The sequence below is a fragment of the Tympanuchus pallidicinctus genome, unplaced genomic scaffold (assembly GCF_026119805.1).
Source record: "Tympanuchus pallidicinctus isolate F22 unplaced genomic scaffold, pur_lepc_1.0 scaffold1, whole genome shotgun sequence".
Lineage (NCBI taxonomy): Eukaryota > Metazoa > Chordata > Aves > Galliformes > Phasianidae > Tympanuchus > Tympanuchus pallidicinctus.
In genome coordinates, this window is record NW_026294618.1 from 104,822,498 (window position 1) to 104,831,683 (window position 9,186).

Below are 9,186 nucleotides of genomic sequence, written 5' to 3' on the forward strand. Positions count from 1 at the left end.
GTCTTAGAAAGCCAAGAATGGGAGAAAATGCAGTTCCTTTGGGCTTGCTCCATGGATACCACATGCACCACCTGAAGCAAGCATTTGGAACATGTGCTTCACAAGGGCTGCTGTGACTAGGTTAAACAGTGCAGCAGTTTAAGAAAAAGACTTGTGCTTCTGCACTGCACTAACCTCTGTCTTTCTAACCAAAGGAGGTGCTGTTAAGGGCAAGAAATCCAGTGCAGAAACAGTCATGGGCTCAGTGTGATGCCTGGTAGGTCCTTTATCACCTATCATTTCAGCAGCAACATTAGGGAACAGGAAGGCAGTGGGAAGGCTGTGTTTGTATTGGTCTATCTATCAGAGGGCCTCGAAGTCAAATTAGAACAGGCCATGATATCACGTGGAGCCCAGAATAAGAGCAGGACCAGACCACATAAGCACTCCAGATTCGTCAGCCAAGAATGTGAAGCAGTAGCAGCCGCCGTTTCACAAACAAACCGTGCTACAGCTCATGGCAGCCGAGACACAGAGCAAATTCCATGTTCCTGCCAATCCTTCCTCCCTGTCCTGCACAAACTGCAAACACTCAGATTCCCAAATAACTATGGCAGGCTGAACCATCACGCGATTTAGGATTGGGTAACTGCAGGTGGTAAAACATCAGATAAAACTAACAAGAAATAGTCCTATTGCAGGTCATAAGCCCCATGAATGCTAAGTGGACATAAAAGCCCTACCAGCTCTTGTTAACTTTTCTGTAAGAAGACTACACTGCTTCAAAAGTAAGAGATAATGGCACTGCATTGCTTCTTGCTGTAGCACTTTGCATGTCAGAAAACACTTTGCTGTGTTCCACACTAAGACATGCTGGAAATAAGAGTCCTATACCCATCTAATTCCTACTCTGTGATCTCTGTATTTCATTGCCTTAATTGACTTAATTTAACAGAGTACCACGTATTCAGTTGCATTACCATCTTTTATTCCAATATATGCCACCAAATAAACGATGGTTTGAACAAAACACTTTAATTGGCAACATTTGACTCCGCTTAACATTCCTGCTGTGCAACTCTTTACTAAAGAATGTTAGAGGGTTCTATTTCTGTGAAGCACGTATTTTGAAATATTTCTTACTACAGATTAGAGTTACCATAAATCTCTTATTTTCAAGAGCTGCATGGTATGCCAAGTATTTAGGTCCATGGGCAAATACTGTTTACCCACGGATCCTGCAATGCACACGACCACAGCACCAGTTTTCTGTATGCTATACACCAACACGCCTCAGCCTGCTACAGCAGTCACTACATCTGGAAGGACAGACTTCTGCTGCTCAGCCCCTTTCATCTTCTGATCCAAATCCCCTGAATTGGAAAAAAAAAAAAAAAAAAGCCACTGTCTTTCATACAGATGTACTTCAGAATAACCACAGCCAAATTCCCACTGTCCTGTTAGCCCTATACCAAAGTCTTCATACAGCTGATCATAAGCTATGTGCTTCAGAGAACCAGGAAACAGGAAACCCTGTACCAGAGTTTACTGGAGGTGATGGCCACACATCCCAGTGGGACCTCAGTTAGGCTGAGGGACACAAAACTGGCGGGTGTGCAAGGAACACTGCAGCAACCTGCTGATGTCTCACATTGCTGACAGGACACAGTACTGGCAAAGGAACTGGAACTGCTCATAAACCACCTGGACCACATGTGCTCTGGCAAGTAAACACAGATTCAGGTGTTCTCAGCACGTTCAACACAGAAGTCCTTCAAACCACCAGCAATTTTTCAGGCAGACTTCATTACTGTGGCTTAACGTGACCAATTTCTCAACAGACTGATATTTGTGTTAGCTGTCCTTCCAAAGCCTTCACCAAGAGGAAAACTTATATTACCACACAAATGAATCCTCACAAACTGATCTGTCAGACACCTTAACAGGGGTTGCACGGCACGATCACAAACCCAGGAAGGAATAAAGGAAGCTAACAAAAACAATCCAACCACTTACAAGTTTACAAAAAAGGAATAAACTGATCTACAAATATCCATTCCCAAAAATACTCCACACATGCTTCAAAAGTAATTCAGTGAGTAGGCACCTAGAAACACATAGGAATCTTGTTTCACACAGCTCTTCCACCATCTCTTCAGTATTGCTGCAATTCTTGGTAATTATTACTTACTCTATGTTTTAATTAATACAAAAATTATTCTATATAGCAACAGATTTGCTATGAATCCGCTCCAAGAAATTAAATGCATCCTAGGATTAAACCCAGTAAAGCACAGGATGGCTCCACATAAATATCCTCAGAATCACAGTGCTTTTCTTGCTTCACTGTACAATTAGCACACAGTTTCTTTCACACAGTCTTTCCACTCATCTAATTCAACACACGGATCTCAACAATTAAGGAAAATCACAGAAATGTAGGGGTTGGAAAGGACATGTGGAAATCACTCAGTCCAACCTGCTAAAGCCAGTTCCCTACAGGAGGTCATGCAGGTGGGCGTCCAGACAGGTTTTGAGTACCTCCAGAGAAGGAGACTTCACTACCACTCCGTGCAATCCAACTCTAACAAATCTCTTGGCAGATCTAACCATGCCTAAGACGAGGTAAGAGCTCTGTTCCGCCCGCTCCGCATGCCAGTACAACAGAGAAATACTCACAGAGCCAAAGCAGATGTAGCCGAACCAAAAGCAGAGCTGCTGCAGGCTCGTGCAGCCCACAGCTCCAAGCCACTGCTCTTCTAAGCGCTGCCTCGTGAGCCATAGAGCCTGCAGCCTGGGCAAACAGGCAGTTCTGCAAAGAAAATTAATCCCAGTGACTTCACAAACCTCCCCGCTGCTCTCCAAAAACTGCGTCCTAATAGCAAAGGGCCACCTCCGTCATGTTTATCCTGGCAGCTTGAAACGCCAGGTGGAGACCACACCGGATCTAAGGAGGAAGTTCTTTATAACAAGGGCGGCGAGGCAGCGGCACAGGTTGCCCAGAGAGGCGGTGCTGCCCCATCCCTGCACGACGTCAGGTTGGACGCGGCTACGAGCACAGCTGGAGCTGCGGGTGTCCCTGTGCAGCGCAGGGGTTGGACTGGACGGCCTTTAGGGGTCCCTCGCCGCTCCAGCCGTGCCCGCGGAAGGCGCTCCCGGGGGCGGTGCGGAGCGGGGCCGGGCGGCAGGTGAGCGCCAGACAAAGCGCTCACAACCACAGCGGAGCGGACACCCCGCGCCCCTCCGCGCGCTCCGCACTAACTCGCGGCTTAACATTCCCGAGGAAATCATTAAAGAAACAAAACGACAAGATACAGACGCCGGCCCGGCCCGCCCGCCAGGCCCCGCGGAGCCTCCACGGCGTTGCCGGCGGAGCGCGGCCCCCGCCTCCCTCTGCGGGGCAACAGCCCCCCGCGGGACGCCCTCCGGCCGACCGGCCTCCCCCGCCCGCCGCCCCCTTACCTCGCGCGGCCGGCCCGCAGCGAGCGCAACCGGCGGCGGCAGCCCGCGGCCGGCCGGGCTGGGGCACGGGGAGGAGCCGCGCCGCTGTGCCGCCTCTTCCCGAAGCCCGCGGCCGCTCCCCCCGGCACTGCGCCTGCGCGGCGCCGCGCTCTGCCTGAGGGGGTCGGGAGGCGCCTGGCTGGGAGCGTTCGGTGCTGATGGTCTTTGAGTGGCAGCGGGCACTTCGCGGGATGCCCAGTGCCGTTCTAGGCGCTGTACCTCACAGAACCGTTCGAGTCGTTGCGAGTGTTTCGATAACGCAACGAGGAGAGCGAGGTTTCAACACCAGTGAGGCAGCCGTTAGTTCTCCATAAACGGAGCAGTGGTTGAAATGCCAGCAGCCGTGTTGTGGAGAGCGGCTGACGCGCCGAGCGTGTCCACAGCCTCACAGCGGTGGGGAGACGCGGTTAAGAGAGGCACGGCAGTTCTGATGCCGCAGGAGGCGGCCGTCCCTCCGCACTGCCACTGCTGAGGCTGCAGCTCAGCGCTGGGCCCTCACTGCAGGAAAGACACCGAGGGCTGCAGCGTGTCCAGAGAAGGGCAGCGGGGCTGTGAGGGGTCTGCAGCACCAGTGTGATGGGGAGCGATTGAGGGAACCGGGGCTGTTCGGTGTGGAGAAGAGGAGGCTCAGGGCGGACCTATGGATCTGCAACCACCTGAAAGGAGGCTGTGTGAGGCGGGGTCGGCCTCTGCTGGCAGGGAACGGCCATAGGACGAGAGGGGATGGCCTCACGTTGTGCCAGGGGAGGTTCGGGTTGGCTGCTAGGAACAATTCCTTCTCCAGAAGTGATTCTGCACTGACACAGCTGCCCAGGGAGCGCTGGGGTCACCATCCCTGCAGGTGTTCAAGAAAAGGGTAGATGTCACACTGAGTGACGTGATCTAGAGTAGTAACACATGGGCTGATGGTTGGACTTGATGATCCTAGTGGTCTTTCCAACCTTAGTGATTCTATGACCATGAAAATGGGCTCTAATCCTCGGATGTTGGAAGAGCCCAGGCTCACAGAGACAACCACCAGCAGCTTTTATTGATGCAATCACTAGCTGTCTTTTGGTGTGAAACTTGTGGGGTGAACTGGAGACAGCTGAAGCAATCCTGCTGGCAGGTTGCAAAAGCTGATCTGCCTTCTGTGAGCCACGCTGAGAGCTACTGAAATGTCTCTGCTCTAACAGAACCAACATGCAAGCTGAAGGCTCCAAGCACTGGTACAATGCCCTGGAGGACTCAACAAGCCTGAACAAGAAGCAGCACTTAGCCTTCCTGCTGCACCAGGCACCCCTGCAAGGTTTTGGTAGCTTCCTTGTATGATTTGGTTTTGACAGAGCCTGGGGACCGTGTGCTTTAGCTCTGTAAAAACAAAAATCACAATTACAGAGCAAAGCAGTGTTACCATCATCTCCAGTGTTTGGAGTAGATACCAAAGGTTAATGTTTGCTTATCTGTGGTCACACCCAGGCAATTCCATCAAGGAGCAACAACAATTCAGCTGGCTTCTTTCACGGTGGCCAGTGTTTCTGTGTTGAGACCGTGCATCCCCTGGCCCCTGTCCTAGGAGTTGCCACAGGGCCATGGGCTTTGCAGGAGAGAAGAGAGGGTACAGTGCTCTTGTACTTCTTGAGCTAAAGGCTACCTAAGTGAGAGAACACTCAGTCTGGAAAAATTATATGAAGGGTTGTTTCTGTTTCTTCAATGGCCTTTCTGATATGGAATGAGAAGAATGTCTACCTTCTATTTTCTGCACTCACGGCAGGGCCACTCTTTGGTTCCTCACTCCTTTCTGTCTTCTTTAAGGTTGACAGCAAAGAACTGGAATTGAGTTGTTTATGACCGTTAGTCACTATGCCCATGAGAGGAAATTACTTTTTTATTATTTGATGGCACTGTGCACTCAAGTTCATTTCTCAGCATTATCCCATTAAGGGAGATCTGGCCAACAGCTTTTCAACACTCCCCCGCATCAGGACAAATTTCCATCATGGAGTTCTGATGAGAGATCCGACAGCCAGTTTGTCTTCAAGCTTCTCCTTGACAGCCAGGAAATGAGTAAGTGCAAATACTGCATAACTGCACTTCCAACTCTGTAACGCTTACTTTTTACCTTCTGTTTAAGTGGGTTGAAAACCCAGGTATTCAGATAAAATGTGTAACAGTGCAGAGACTTGGGAGCACTTTGACACAACAGCTTTTAAAGAGTGCATGGACCAGCACTCTCAATTTCTCAGAAAGCCCCCACAGCCCACACTGCACATGTTATGCCCTCTGGGAGGACTGATGCAAGCAACCCTCTTTCATCCTGTGCTGGGAAGTGCCAGGGCTCCAAACCTGGCCCTGCCAGCAGCCCTGTTGGATCAGGGAGCAAGGAAGGGACATAACGAGCCTCTGGCTGCCAATGAAAGCTCACTCCTGCTACATATGTGCCAAAAACTATTCCTCACTCTACAGCTCAAGCCAGAGCGACATGAAAGCAAGGATGTCCAAAGAGACAGTGGCTGCCAGACACTAGCTGTGATTAATCCCAAGAAATTTGGGAAGAGTCAGAGCCATATTCTAATTACACAATTATTGCCTAGACGTGGGCAGGAGGGAAGAGGATTTGTGTTTAGGTATCTGTCTCCTTACTCCACCTGAACTCTGAACTGCTGAGACTGTTGCAGACACACTGCTGAAATACAGCAACTTGAGCTGATTCTAGTTTGGACATCAGTTTTAAAGTTCTCATTAGCTATAGTGAAAACTGGTCTCAGCCTTCATGATGGTGATAGAGGTGCTGGCAAAAGGGACCACACTCTGGTTGCTAACCAGAAATGGATACTGGTATTTCCAGTCCTTCTTCTGAGACTGTCTTAACTTGCAAGAAGGCAGCGATTGAGATTCATCCTTCATCTTTATAACCACTACTGGAGAAGAAAAGAGGGGGTGAAAAACAGCGCTTATAGTCTGGCCATGAAATTGTTTGCTCCTTAAAGTCAACAGTGTTTCAGCTTTCCAGTTGCAATGAGAAGTGATGTCTACAGTAACAATTTATGAGAAAACATCACTGGGGAGAACCGTGACCAACTCGTTTTCTGCCACTTTTGCAGGCTGTTATACCAGTGCACTGCTTAACTAGCCCCAACAAAAATGCACTCATTTAATTTCAGCTTCTTAATTGCCACTGTTAACCTATTGCTTCCTGAGACTTGCACTGCTACAGCATACCTACATGCATACTTTTCTGTGCCTGTAGGCAATGCTGTTCTCAGGTGGCAACAGGCATCTGTTTTATCATTTCTTGGCAGCCAGATTACTGCAAGTCTGGAGGAGAATCAGGCCCTCCCTTTGCTTGGATAGCAACTAGAGCACCATTATTTGAGGAGGGAAAAATTGCCCGAAGCTGTGTTGAAAGCTCTTGTCTTTATTAGCGAAAATATTAATGTTTCCCAACGTGCTCTGGATTTATAGTCAAGTATTTCGCCTTCAGTTTGGAGTTGCTTGTAAAAGCTGCCTGCTGCAGAAGCTGGGGTACAGCCCTACGGTTTGAAAGATGTCCTCAGGCTGACTGGAGTTAGAGCCCTCATTCTTCTCTAGAGGGGAACAAGTTCATCTGTGAAAAGTAAGAGAACCTAATACAGAGATTAACACAGATAAATATTGTCACCATTCCTCAGAAAGGTTAAACATCTTAAAGTCATATGGTAGGAATCAAAAAGACTGGATCATACCTAAAACGTAACACGTATGAGACCAAGCTCCTAAGCAGTTTTAGCCATAGACCTCTCCATTAATTAAACAGATTGCTGCCTACTTAGACCTGGAGCTTACTTTTCAGCCTGGAGAGAGCAGTGATAGCCAGGAGCAAGGGCAGAGCTGCAGCTAGCCCAGGGCTTTAAGCTATCTGCAGTTAAATCTCATCCGTAGTCCACTGGTAGACTGATTTGAATGGGAAGAATGGAATAACATGAGTAAGTAGCTTTGTGAGTAACGATGCCAAGATCTGGCCTTCTAGATGTAATACTTTAATCTGTCCAAGTGTATCACTGCTGTAATTACAGCCACAGGTCTTGAGTAGCTCCAGATTAGAGACCATTGATAATCCCAGCTGTGTCACACAGATGAAAGCTAAGTGGATTTACAGAGGACAGGAGGTATATAGAGACTCATTATTTTCCCACTGAGACAAAACTATTCATTAGTATATGACAGAGAGCACTCTCTGGAAAACTGGAAGTGGGTTATTGAAAATGAGCATATCCCAATAGTCCTAACACATACATGATTAACTGGTTATTAATATTCAATCCAGCAAGCTCTGTCACTAAGGTTGAGTCCCATTCCTGATGGTATTTGTAAGTCTGCACGCCCTAAATGGTGCTGATCTGCAGCATAAGAAAAAGTAACTCTAAAATCCAGGATCACATTGCAGTCAGTGCAAATTTCAGGCAGAAGGGTGTTGATTCAAGTTCACACATGCGAAATCAACAGTAGAGTTCATTTTAAAATGCTACTGTATCAGACATTCCCACTGCAGCTGATACATTAATTATGCCACAGTTCTATTGATTCGGTCTTTAGAGGCTCCCTTGCAAAATCTTCTTGTGTGAGCAATTACAGTAAGCAACTGCTCTGGTTTGAAGTGGTTTCGCTGCACCTGCTGTCCCCAGGCTGTACTGGTTAATTGTTTTTGTTTATCCCACCCTACTCTTCTCTAGCGATTTGCTTGGCACCACAGACACAGCTCACACCACTCATCAAGTGCTGTTTATTTCTGGCAGCCAGAAGTTGAAGATGTGCCTCTTTTCTTGCTGTGAGCTGCAGCCCACTTAAAACAGCTGGAGGGGAAGCGAGCAGATGCTGAGCTGTGCTAAGAGGTCTGATTACCGTTGCGGCGTGGAGGAAAAGCAAGCACACCAAAAACATACCTGCAGTTTGTCCCAAGTCCCATGTCTGCATGTTTACCTTTGAGAGGCACAGCTGGATGTCTTGTCTGTGCTTCAGGAGCTTTCCAGGAAAAATAACATGGCGACAGTCCCTGTGTGTGCTGACCTCCCAGGACCAGGGATTAGGAGCTGCAGTTTCAAGGCTGCTAGTAAAGGATTTGGGCACTGAACAGCCTAACCATGAAGCACCTGTTTTCTAGGTTGTGGGTAGAAAGTCCAGGCATCTTATTTGAGGACAGGGAGAGGCCTCAGGTGGAAAGTCTCACTAGCCAGCCCACTGAGTCCTGGGAAGCTGCGGCGCCACAAGGCTGAAAACACTGTGTGGAGAGATGTCTCCAAGCTCTCCTTCATTCCACAGATGAACAGAAAGGGAGGCCAGTGCTTCAATTCTGCTAGCGTTAGATGGAAGTCCTGGTACCTTGGGCTCCCCCCCTCCTCAACCGTGTTCTAACTGTCCAAGCTGTAAATCACATAGCATTTTTCTGAAGTGAAGCGAACACAAGGCCAAAACAGACAAACAAACCCAAAACCAACATCAGAACACATTTGGCATTTCACTCTGGCGTGGAGTTGGGACTGGGAATATCTTTGGAGTCCTACAGCCTATTGGAACAGCTTCAAATTGTGACAGAAAGCAAGGCTGTCTTTGAACCAGAAAACTTGTTGTGGGGAAGTCTCTACAGTGATACAGCATCCCTACGAATTCCAACATACTGTTTGGGCTGCCAGAAACCAGACAGGCAGACAGAAACCAAATAAGACAACTGCTGGGTTTGCACCAATGGAA

General features: G+C 48.5%; 1 protein-coding gene across 3 annotated transcripts in view; it reads right to left on the minus strand.

Annotated features, from left to right (window-relative positions):
• Positions 1-3,541, minus strand: part of RIN2 (Ras and Rab interactor 2) — a 59,415-nt gene extending 55,874 nt beyond the window's left edge. For 2 of the 3 annotated variants that reach the window (XM_052701235.1, XM_052701209.1), the window contains exons 1-2: positions 3,442-3,534; positions 2,659-2,791 (exon numbers count right to left, since the gene is read on the minus strand). The gene's annotated coding sequence lies outside the window, so the exon portion shown is untranslated. Of the gene's footprint in view, positions 1-2,658; positions 2,792-3,441 lie in introns of all 3 variants that reach the window. The other variant, XM_052701218.1, reaches the window with a different exon arrangement.
• Between the last annotated feature and the right edge of the window lie 5,645 nt (positions 3,542-9,186).